General features: G+C 34.8%; 1 protein-coding gene across 3 annotated transcripts in view; it reads right to left on the bottom strand.

Annotated features, from left to right (window-relative positions):
• LOC111507622 (acyl-CoA Delta-9 desaturase) overlaps positions 1–13,331 on the bottom strand; it is an 85,985-nt gene that overhangs the window by 42,105 nt on the left and 30,549 nt on the right. The window lies entirely within an intron of this gene.

The following is a 13,331-nucleotide window of genomic DNA, read 5'->3' as shown; positions in this document are numbered from 1 at the left end:
ATCCGATAAGTGTCAGTACAGGATTCTTCACAGAAGTAAATCCTGTATACAGGGTGTTCCATCTCAGACGAGCCACTCCGTATATTAATGAATCGAAGAGGTTTTGTATTAAAGTGTATAATTTTTAAAATTCTTGCAAAGCGCTTTCGACTTTCGTCATCATCAGTGCTCACCTGAGAGTAAGTGATCTAGTTGAAAAGGGAATTTAGTGATAATTGAAGTTGTAAAATTTTTTAAGGTTAAGAAATTTGGGAAAATTGTTTGAGATTACTTACTTGTCAGGCAACAGGAAGTAAGTATCAAATTAGGTAAATTGCACATTTGTAATATTTGACTTATATAAAACAAAATAGGCTTAGAGCCAAGAAAATACATTTTTGGATTGAGGCCATGTGGTTCAGTCAAATTATCATATGAAGAACAACTTGAGACAGAATGTGTCAAGTGTCATGTTAAAATAATGGTACCAACTTGAAGAGTGATCCATCATGGATTTGATTGAATATGTAGAGGAAAAATATTGAATAAACTCCAACTTTTAATTTATTGCAACAACGATAAAAATAAAATAAAAACAACAATAAAAATTAACTGGCGATCCGGGGCGACTTCATTGATTCCAGTGGCGCATTTACTTTTTCAGCTGCAGGAAAACCCGGAAAAACCTGCAGCACCACATCATCTGAAGATCTTGATCTAACAATGTCCTCTCTCTTATAAAGCAAAATGTAGGGTGTCTCCAGATGCTCCAATAGATTCAATACATCACCAGAACACTTCGTGACATGACTATCGTCAAACCTAAACCAGTCCGTTTCTTCTTTGAATAAATTATACTAATAAAATGTGATTAATTAATAATTCATAATCCTCTTATGAAGGGGAACGAAATCTCTGTTTAAGTTTACTTGAGTATTCAAACGATGATCATTGTTGGAAAGTTCTTTGGAAATCTCCAACTCTTCAAACAAGTCAAGTCTAAGGAAATTTTTTTATTATCTATTTTATGTAATATTTTGAAATTTCTATTGGGACTAAAGTTGTGATTGTGAAATGTTATGTGGTGGCCAAAAGCAGATTTGTCAGGTGTTTTTATATGTTCATTAATACGAGTGAAAAGAGGTCTACAGGTTCTACCAATGTAAGATGCCGAACAATCAGAACAGTCAAGCTTGTAGACTCCACTTCTGTGTAATTTGTTGATTTTGTCTTTAGAATTTACTAAAAAGTTACTTGAGTTGTTTTGAGATTTAAAAGAAATTTTTGTACCAGGTATAGTATTTTCTATAAATTTGGAAATAACAGTACACATATTTTGATCAAACTTATCCCATAGTGAGTTTCCCGAAACACGTCCCTAATACGGGGCTCTTCAACCCCTCAAACTTGGAGAGAGGGGAGAGAGGTTGAGTGATACTTTATTTGAAAGGTCTTGGCAGCCTCTTTACAACGGTGTATGAAAAACGTAAATTTGACGAACCGTTTTCGCCAAAAATCTATTTTGCAGCTCGAATGAGCCACCTTGAATAATTTGGTTATTTTTACAATGTACAAGCCCATTTTTATTGAGCCCTTTTTACAAACTAAAACAATCGTAAAAAAATTACATTCTTAAAAAATTTAATTGTGTTATCATCCTGCTTACAATAAAAAAAATCAAATCTGCGTGTTCAAATCCAATGTTCAAATTGTCCTCCATTGACTTCCATACAATAATACTTTCTCTCACACTAATAAATAAAAAAACAGCAAAACATTTCCTTATCTTGCCTTAACTATTTTGTGCTTAGAAGGTGATTATCTAGTTGAACGTTTCTTCGGTCATTTCAGAATTGAAATCAATCTGTTGAGTTACTACTTTGCTGATTTGTTTAAAATTTCAAAAAATATGGTGTACACATTGCAAGAACGTGTTGAGCTGGTTAGCTTTTATAACCAAAAACAAAACTGTGCCCGAGCGGCTGCAAGTATATTTAACCAAAACCATCCTGAACGTAGCGTTCGCCATAAGTACGTAGTGGAATTGATTTCAAAATTTGTGGAGACGGGTTCAGTAATGGATAAAAAAAGGGCACCCATTGGAATTTTGAATGATGAAGGAGCAGCTGTGGCGGTATTGGGACATGTCCAACTTATGCCAAACACGCAATCTGTACGACAACTTTCTGCAGTTTCCGGTATTAGTCAATCTAAAGTTTTCAGAATTTCACATAGACACAAGTTCCATCCGTACAAAATTAAATTAATTCATGAATTAAATGATGATGATTGAGATCGGAGGCAGGAGTTTTGCGAAATTATGGCCGAGCGTATCAACAATAGCCCAAATTTCTTGTACAACGTATGCTTTTCTGACGAATGCACCTTTTTACTTAATGGAGAGGTTAACCGGCATAACTGTAGAATTTGAAGCGATACAAATCTTCATGTAAGTATTTCGAGAAGCTCACACTCAACTTCCAGAAAAGCTAAACGTTTGGGTAGGAATTTTGGAGACCACTTAATTTGGACCTCTGTTTATTCCAGGTAATTTAACTGGCGAACGTTATCCGTTAATAACTGAGCAATTAGAAAACGATCCTCTACTACTTAAACAACAATTGCATTTCCAACAAGACGGAGCTCCTCCGCACTACGCCGCACCAGTTCGCCAATACCTCAATTTGCAATACCCCGGTCGTTGGATTGGAGTGGCCTGCCCGATCTCCTGACCTGAACCCTCTCGACTTCTTCTTGTGGGGACATCTCAAGTCCAAGATTTTTTTGATTCACCATGAAAATTTGGACGAACTACGCCAAAGAATTGTGAATTATTGTATGGAAGTCAATGGAGGACAATTTGAACATTTGATTTGAGCACGTAGATTTGATTTCTTTGATTGTGAGCATGATTATCCCTCTCCCCTATTCAAGTTTGAGGGGTTGAAGAGCCCCCTATATTAGGGGGTTGCTCGTTGAAGCCTAAAATATACGACAAAAAATGCCCCCCAAACAAAATGATTCGAGGTGTTTCGAAAAAGTTTTCCAATCACTATGGGATAAGAAATATACGGGGAGGCTCGTCTGAGATGGAACACCCTGTATAATGTAAGCGATACAAGTGCAACAGCTTCAAACACTGCTCAGACTCATCAATTCGCCGAAGAGTAGTGCTTCATCAATACACGAAATTGTTTTTTATCCTTCTTCAAACTAACAAAAGTTGGTTAATTCAAAATGTTCCATCTCACGAACTAATAGTCCGATAGCTGTGAAATTTGTACACATGACTTTTGAAGGTTAGGGTTAACTAAAAATCATATGGATTCAACACTAGTAGCGCCATCTGTGTGTTAGTCTCCGAACTTTTCAGCCGATCTGTATATGTTCCTTCACCACACCTCATTCTTGATAAATTCATTGTCATTCTACTATTTGAATGAATAATACACCGAATACCTGTAATGTTTCTATATCCCAGCCCTCTTGGATTTGTTTCACGTCCTACATGTTTTTTAATAATCACTAGCCAACAAATAAGAAAAAATATTGCGACTAATATTATAATGGCTATGCATGAGAGTTCAAAGCATCCTGACTGCAACTTGAACATCAACAATTTTCCATCACGTAAAAATTTTGAGTTATAGTTATTTTTATTTCATACAAAAACTTTCAAATATTATAGGGAAATATAATAATAAAAATAAATGTTTTTATTGCTACACAATCAGCAGTTACAGAGAACAAGGTTAATTGATAATGAGTAGCAAATGGCATCGTTCGCTCTTCTACCTTATGAGAATAGAATAGCGCTCTTCCACGCAACCACGTGAAGGGACCAGTGACAAGAACTGGTCCCTCCAGAAGAAAAAAAAAGACTTTGGCTAGAAGACAGCAGGAGCCTGGCAAGGAAGAGAAGCCGTCACAACCAGTGCTTGCACTTCCCTACATCAGAGGATTATCGGAGAGGATAAGAACAATTGGTTCCAAATACAACATCAGAACCTGCTTCAGATCCGGTAACACTATCCGTAGCAGCCTCACGAAAACTAGGACACCAAACGCCGACTGCGATTCCAATAATTGCATTTACCGGATACCCTGTGAGTGCGGAAAATCCTATATTGATGAAACTAAGAGGCCATTGAATGTTCGCATTGCCGAGCACAAGAAACACACACAGCGAAGGGAAATCAGCAAATCAGGAATAGCAGACCATGTTTGGACCCATCAACACAACATCGAGTGGTCCCAAGCTGAGATATTGCACAGAGAGGAACATTGGTTTAGGAGAAAATTCAAGGAAGCCGCATACATGTTGTCCAACAACGTATTTACCCAAGCCAGCGTAGAAATACGCAACATATGGAAACCCATCAACAAGCGAAAAATGGCCAACTCCCGCCAAAACGGTCATCTCCCACGGAACCAGTGAAGCGGAAAATGGAAAGCGGGGATAAGTGAAAGTACTCGAACGACCTATAAATAGTCATTTCTCGGAGGAATCAGTCCAGTCATCACCCGAAGACGATTGTAGATACTAACAATCGAAACGTCGTAAACTAACGTGACTTGGAATCTCTCCACTTTTTATTTTTTTTTTTTTTTTCATTTCTTTATTTTTATTTATTCAATTATTCTATTTTTACTTGTATTTTATTTCACTATCATTTCATTTCAGGTTTATTTTTGTTAAAATAATTGTTATTTACAGCTATTCATTTTCAATTATTTTTTTTAGTTGTTTCAGGGATTTTAAATCATTTTATATAGTAGACAATTGAAGTCCGAACTTGTGGAATTCAACCTTTTTCTTGAAATTAAGGATTGACAAGTTTTTGAAATCATCAGGGATACAATTGTAGATTTTAGCCATGCTGTAGGAAAAGCAAGATCGGTAAAGCGAAGTGTTGTGCATGGGTACAGATAATTTCTGTCGAAACCGGACATTTACATTGTGCGCTTCAGAAAGCCTCTGAATTTTTCAGTAGAGATATGAAGGTTTTTTTGTGAGTATAATTTTGTGATATAACACACAACAATGCAAAATACGTCGTTTGTTCATAGGCAACCAGTCCAGTCCAGTAATGTAACTTGAGGTCGGAGTCCGTCTTTTAATACCGCATATCAGTTGGGTGCAAGAATTTCGAGTTTGTAGGCGAGTTCTATCGGAATTTTTGATAGCCGGCTCATAAACAACATCGCAGTAATTTAGCTGTGAAAAGACGAGTGACTCGCATAGGGTAATTTTGCAAGCTTTACGTGAGGGAGTCATCAAGAAATAGACTAAATTTTTTTCGCAATTTGACAATCCGAGTGTTTCATTACGAATGTGAAGGGAAATCAGGGGTCGGGATCTATTTTTGGTCGATTTTCTACTGGAAAGTATAGCTTTGGATTTGATTGGATTGATGGACACACAGATTTTTTCTGATATATCGACAAGTCTCGCGAGATCCTCGTTAACTTCATTGCAGGCAGCAACAATATCTTTTTCATCAAAAGCGAGGTACAGCTGCGTGCCATTCGCATAGAAATGTGATGTCACATGTTTCAAATGTTCACAGAATGGAGAGGTGTAAATAGTGAAGAGTAGCGGTCCCAATATTGATCCCTGAGGTACACCACACAAGGTTTCGATCGAGTCTGATGATGTAGAGTTCAGTATAACTCTTTGTGTACGTTTACCGAGATAAGCAGCAATAAGTTGCTGCGCTGATGAAGAAACGCCTATATAGTGTAGAATAGCTAACAACAATTCATGATTAATACTGTCGAAAGCTTTTGAGTAATCAAGAAGTACGAGAATACAAAGCTTGTTCGCATCTATATATGAGAATATGTTATCCGTCTCTTTGAGGAGAGAAGTGGCGCAGCTATGATTTGGACGGAAACCTGATTGGTGGTGTGGAAGAACATTGTACATCAGGACGTGCTCACGTCAATTATTTTTTCAAGAGCTTTTGACAGGGTGCGGAGTATGCGTATAGGCCTTAGATCATTCATGCTTGTAACATCATGTTTTTTCGGCAATGGGATGATATTTGATTGTTTCCAAACAGAAGGAAAAACAGAATTAATTAGGCAGAATACAATACAGGATCATCGTTACGGAAATTTTGTCTGGGCCAGAGGCAGTGGATTTGATAGAAAGTAACTTTATTGAACCTTCAATTCCTCAATAGGAGAGAACGAGAGCTGTCTAATATTCTCCAAAGTATGATTGGAGAAATATTTGACGGTTTGTTTGTCAGGGATATTCTAACCTGTACCAGAAATAAAGTTACTGTTCAGTACATTGAGATCACCAGTTAAACTGTCCGGAATGAGAGACCTCTTACTACTAGTAATAATGTTCAGATTTTTCAGTTCCTTCCATATGTTACTACTAACGTGGGCGAGTTGGAATTGAATATATGCTTTTTTCACATTTGATTGCATAGTTTATCTCGTTACGCAAAGCTTTATAATATTCTCATTGGCCTCATCATCATTTTCAGAGTATTCGTGAGCCAAGGTGCCCTTATTTTAGTGACTCTAGCGTTTCGCATCGGAGCATGGATATCAAACAAATTTAATATAATCTCACTCAATAAATTCACTTTCTCCTCAATATTATTAGTACGGATCAAAACAAAAAAAAACAATATATTTTGAAAATAAGACTATTTACAATACACATGAAAAAACATTCAAATGAAGTCTTTTGTGCATAACCCTTTTGCAAATGTTGACTTTCGTTTATATGTTACATCGTTTTCCCTCATAAGGAACCAACAATAATCCCCCATCATTGCTGCAGCCCATCTGCCTTGGTAACGTTGCTCCATTGTCAGTATGTCTAAGTGGAACCTTTCCCCTTGTTCGTCACTGACAGCACCCAAATTTTCTGCGAACAAATTCAAATGGGAGTGCAAGAAATGGATTTTGAGAGACATGCGACATCCCATTCTGCAGTAGTTTTCAAGTAGTTATTCTACAAGTGTTTCGTAATTTTCTTCTTTCATGGTCCCTAAAAAACTCCGAAACAATTCTTTTCAAAGAACTCCACGCAACTAATTCAACATTACTTGATTTTTCATCAAAGTATTGTATTGGTTACTTAGTAGTTTTCTAATTTGTGGTCCGAGAAATATACCTTCCTTGAGCTTTGCATCACTTAATTTTGCAAAAACGTGTTTAAGATATTTAAACGCATCACCTTCTTTGTCAAATGCTTTTACAAAATTTTTCATTAACCCCAATTTAATGTGTAATGGAGGTAACAAATCGTTTCTGGGAATAACAAGAGTATATTCTTTACATTAGCTTGACCTGGAATATATTTATCTCTCTGAGGTCATTTTTTTACTTGATAATGGCTCTGTGTTGCCCTACTGTTCCAAAGGCAAAGAAAACAGCAAAACTTCTTAAATCCGCCCTGAAGACCTAGTAATATTTGCCAGCATATATATATATATATATATATTTATATATATATATATATATATATATATATATATATATATATATATATATGCTGAACTGGTTTTTCCGGGTATTTGATCCGTGTATGTGATATTATCTCTAATTTCACCGACGTTTCGACAAAATCTCATTTGTCATTATCAAGTGTGCTGTTACGTGTTCAGAAGTTTGTTGACCTTGCTTAACTCACTTCTTACTATACTTACTTACCATTATAGTAAGAAGTGAGTTAAGCAAGGTCAACAAATTTCTGAACACGTAACAGCACACCTTGATAATGACAAATGAGATTTTGTCGAAACGTCGGTGAAATTAGAGATAATATCACATACACGGATCAAATACCCGGAAAAACCAGTTCAGCATATTCCTATCCGTGAAAACTTCAGATTTCATATATATATATATATATATATATATATATATATATATATATATATATATAGAATCTTGAACCCTTTTAGCCACTTATATATTATATATATATAAGTTAATTCGGACGATCATAAAATGAATTTTGAAATGATACATATTAATAACGAAGAACATTCAATGAATAAACGAACTGATATTGATAGTCTTAGCAAAATTTACACGTACCTACTGAAATATGATAAAGAAAATAAAAGATCTAGTAATTGGAGTATCATTCAGAATTGTTCCACTTGACATTGTCAGCCAAAATTTTTATCAACTGTCATTTATTAATGTTTTTCTATCTGTTTTTGAACCATTTTATATTTTATTCTCACGTTAGTAAGTTCTCCATATTTATATATTTTTTACAAGATATATAATCTTATTATTGTAGTTGTCCTGACGAAGGTGTGAAATATACCGAAAGCTTGACATATAACAAAGAGTTTTCTTTGTAACAGCCCAGCTATTGACTGCATTGACTTTTTCCATCATACCATTTGGATTTAAACAGACACACAATTTATCCTGCATATAGTAAAAAACGAGGATAGCTCATGGTTACGGTTCCTAAATATTGTAACTTTGGTTTTAGGGGCTAGTAAAGCAGATCCGAATACTGGGCAGAGCCACTGTGTTGCCAGATTTTAAACAATTTCCGCAGTTTAGGGGAAAAGCAGATTTGGAATGTCGTGTTCATTATATAATTGTGAAAAAGTCATAACTCAAAAATCTTACGTGTTAGGAAATTTTTACTATCATTTTCGCATTTAGGGACCAATACTTAACTTTAGCATTACAGTCGTAAACTGGCTGTGAACTAGTGAAATATTTCAACAGAAGAAGATACACTACAAATAATACCGGAACACAATTGTGAATAGGTGAGATACAAAACTTAATCAACAATTAACCTGAATAATAGTCACTTTAGGTTCACACAAGAAATACATCTCACTGAAATTGACTTCGTTGTACGCAACATATTTATAACCTCCAGAAGTTTGAAGCCGGGTACAGCCCGAAGCAACAAGCACAGCAAAACATTCTCAGATAATACAGAACATGGATGCTTTCAAAAATATCGTGGTATTTTTATGCGGTAAAATCTTGACATTGGAGATTACTTTAATGGAATCACGTTTCGTAAAACGTGTCCAACAATATTGATGAGATTCCACTAATGATGTATTGTACTGCACTCAATTACAAATTCGTTTTTCGATGGATGACTACTAGAGTTCATTTCTGAACTATCGGTATTGAGCAATAATAATTATAGTCGAAGTAACTGATATAGTAATTCTTAAAGCAATCGGCGAACAAAAAGGCCAAAAAAAACAATACAAAGAAATAATGACGCTACGAATTAGTCCACGTGGACTGAAGAACTGGAGGTTCGTATTGGATAGTTTTTATTAACCGAGTTTTATTATTGGCTGAAGAGTGTTTAAATTAAATTTGAAGTCATGTTACGGTGACCAATAGAATGTAGCGATGAGTACCACCGTTGTGTAGTCAATGTTCAGTTCAGGAACTGATCGCGATTTGAGTGTTGAAATTCGATATTGGTGAAGCTATAATTATTTAAAGTTTTTGTAATTTGTTTAAAATGTGGCGTCCTTGGACAAGTACTAATATAACAAGTGTGATAATAACGCAGACCTTTTCCTGTGTAGTGATTCCAATTGCGCTGAATTGCATTTGAATATTGAAACACAGAGAGTGTGTTTCAATGTATATAAGAATCTACATATCAAGTTTGGTTTTGAGGGAAAGAACTATTACAAGCAACATCAGATTTGACCGAAATTCCTTTCTCAACTGTACTCAACTCAACTGTTCTCAACTCAACTGTTCAATCCTATCGAGTTGATTTGGGAAAAATTGAAACAAAGCATCAGGCGTAAAAATAATTTTCCAAAATTGGATAAGAAGGTGATAAAGTTAGTTAAAGAAGAAGTATCTAAATATTACCGAAGAAGACTGGCAGAACAGGATCATCAATGGTGAAAATAAATTTATTGTTGATTTAAATGACGACAGTGATAGTGAAACCTATAGAAACCTATAGGAACGTGGATATTCATCAGCACCTGCATGACCTTTCTAGTATGTTTAATTCCATGCAGCTTTCTAGGTTAATGATCATGAGTCACGCGCTGCACAAACACATGAAAAATGAATGGAGAGTGTGTCATTAAACATTCATTTTGAAACCGACAGTAATTGGCAATGGAATACAGTATGAAATAATCTGAAAATTATTATGTTAATTCATTCCACAATACAGTGGATGTTCTGAATAGAAAAAAATACTTCAACAAATAGAAAGTAAGTAACTGACAAAAGTTTCAGTTATTGAAAAAAAAAACTGTTTCACTACATTCAATATTTCTGTTGAATGAATGTGAATGATTAGGGTGAATGAAGATATTTCATTGTAATTGTAATTTTTATACATTTTTACGACCCTGATACGGCCCAGGGCCGCGCCAGTTCATTTGCAAATGGAATTGATATATCTTCAATCGGACAATAGTTTAAAAAAAAATCAAAAAAATTAACGCTCTTCTGTTCCTAAAGCATTCGGTTGTATCGACCACAGTCATATACTAATAGAAGACACACGCGGTCCCTTAGAATGACCTCCTAGATCATCTGATTTGACCCCCCTAGATTTTCGGTAGGGATTCGTGAAATCCAGAGTATATGTACACAAACACAGTTATGTCATACCTCGTGAATAGAAACATTTTACTTTCTAGCAGCATATTTATCGAATATACAGTGCATTTTTTTAATGCCCCCCCTTTTATTTTTTGATCGGGTCAACTCAAAAAATATAAATTTGGGATGATGAAATTAATGCATGAATACTTTATTTTGAGGAGAAATTTACAGAAAAAACTTTCAAGATGGCAACTGGGCGCCACCTGGGAAAAAAATTAAATGGAAAGGGGGGTCTTGTGACACATCATTTCGAAGCTTTTTGTTTATGAAAACGACAAAAAATGTCAGTACGACAATGTTCAGTTACAATATTTTCATATAGTTTTCGGTCAATTCTGGTCCATTGTAAGAAAAGCGATTTTTATTCACGGTGCGACGCGTAACTTTCACGAGACCGAAAGGATTTTGGATACTACTTTTCCCGGTCGTTGAATTGGCCGTCGAGGTCTTAAAGAATAGTCAGCCCGCTCGCCAGATTTGACACCTTTGGACTTTCTTTATGGGGCTATTTGAATCAAAAGGTGTACGAAACTGAACTTGCTTCAATATTGGTTATACGGCAGAGAATAATAAATATTTATATTGACTATACTGACCTCAAGCTTATTACCTCATATTATTTAGTTGAATGTCAATGAATTCAGGCAATCATAGAAAGTTCCGCCATTTTGTAGTAGTTGAAGATATTGACATTATATTCTAGGGTTGTGAAGTATTCGTTAGGAGCTTGAAAATGGTGTTGAGTGAACCCGTTCAAAAAAATAAAAAGAGGGGGGACATTGAAGAAATGCACTGTATTTGAAACGAATAATAAATTACTGAGTGATCAGAAATGGATGACTTGATACGGTAGAAAACTAAAGTGAGTAGAGAAATGTAATACATACCAATCGAGATATCACATTACCACTCTTTTCATTATAAAAAAAAAGTTGGCAAGGAGTTATGCGACACTACTATTGCGTCTCTTCTTTAAAGTACTCGAAGTTATACAGGGCTTTTCATGATGAGCGTTAATTAGCCGTTTCTGGCAAAATATTCAATGGATCAACCTGAAAATTCCACAGTATGCATAAGTTAATATGACCTACACGCCTAAAATATTTTAGACGAAGCGGCGTTGTCGCTTCTACTGTAACTTAGCGGCTTCTTTGATTTTTCAAATGGAACACCCCGTATATAATATCATATTATGATTCATTATCACTTTGTCAACAAATTCATATACTATTTCCCTATACCTATCTATTATCGTTTACAAGATATAAATTAATTTCGATATTTTTTTTACCAAACATGAACTTTTATAAATGCTGATAATCTTGAACTCTCTTGCACTAAAACGATCAAATTTGAAATGGAGTGAAGTGATACTATGCGAATCTTCACTCCGAGTCATATTTTCATTTGCCTCATACAGGGTCTTCAAAAAATGCAGATACTTTGATCTCATGAAAAAATGAGTGAAACTCAATTTTTCCAAATAAAACACCCTGTATATTTCAACATTTTTGAGCTCTACATCCAATTTTAGATTACCTTTGTTCAGATAATACTATTTCTATTTTGAACCGTTTTCGAGATAAACTTTTTCAAACGGAAATTGACATGGTTTCCTTGTTCATCACTCATTTTTGTAAAACAGATTTCGTTTGATGTTTCTCAATTAGTCACAGATAATACAATGAAAAGATAATTTTAAAATAATCCTCAACCATCGAATGAAACTTCTCTTCAAACAATAGTTTTATTAACGTTGAAACACGAACTGAAAATAATAAACCCATAAATTAATGAGTTGATTTAATCGTCAGTGTATTTCAGAATATGTTCAAACACATCTCCACCTCTACTTAAACAACCATGTAATCTCATGTGTAGCGCTTCTGATCAAGTCTGGAGTCAAACTATTGAAAGCAGTTGTAACTCTCGATTTCATATCTTCCATTGTTTTTATTGGAGTAGAGTAAACCATATTTTTAATGAAACCCCACACGAAATAATCTAATAGATTGCCATCTGGTGTTCTAGGAGGCCAACGAAAAGGTCCATTATTACCAATCCATCTGTCTTCGAAGATTTCGGTTAAAGCTTCGCTGACTGAATGAGAATTATGGGGTGGAGCACCATCTATTTGGTACCATACACGTTCTCTTTCTGGTCTATTATTTAAAATCATTTGAATTTCATTCCTCAGTAAATCTTTATATTTTGATGCATTAAAATTATCATCATAAAACTCGATATAAAAAATTTACTCATTCTTTATGGCACAAAATACATTGAATTGACATCATACCAATTTCGAATTGACTGATCTGAGACAGTTAAAAAACTGGATCAAAAAGAAATATTACCAAGTATAAAAAAAAATGTTGAATATCCAAAATAAGTGATGAATTCAAAAAAACGAACAAGAAAATCACGTCAGTTTCCGTTTGAAACAGTTTATCTCGAAAACGGTTCAAAATAGAAATAGTATTATCTGAACAAAGTTAATCTAAAATTGGATGTAGAGCTCAAAATTGTTGAAATATACAGGGTGTTCCATTTGAAAAAATTGAGTTCCACTCATTTTTTCATGAGATCAAAGTATCTGCATTTTTTGAAGACCCTATATGAGGCAAATGAAAATATGACTCGGAGTGCAGATCCTCATAGTATCACTCCACTCCATTTCAGATTTGATCGTTTTAGTGCAAGAGAGTTCAAGATTATCAGCATTTATGAAA

This window comes from Leptinotarsa decemlineata, unplaced genomic scaffold (assembly GCF_025532065.1).
Source record: "Leptinotarsa decemlineata unplaced genomic scaffold, Ldec_3_MD MMD2_tig00026330_RagTag_RagTag, whole genome shotgun sequence".
In the NCBI taxonomy this organism is placed as follows: domain Eukaryota; kingdom Metazoa; phylum Arthropoda; class Insecta; order Coleoptera; family Chrysomelidae; genus Leptinotarsa; species Leptinotarsa decemlineata.
This window is presented reverse-complemented; position numbering and strand designations above follow the sequence as displayed.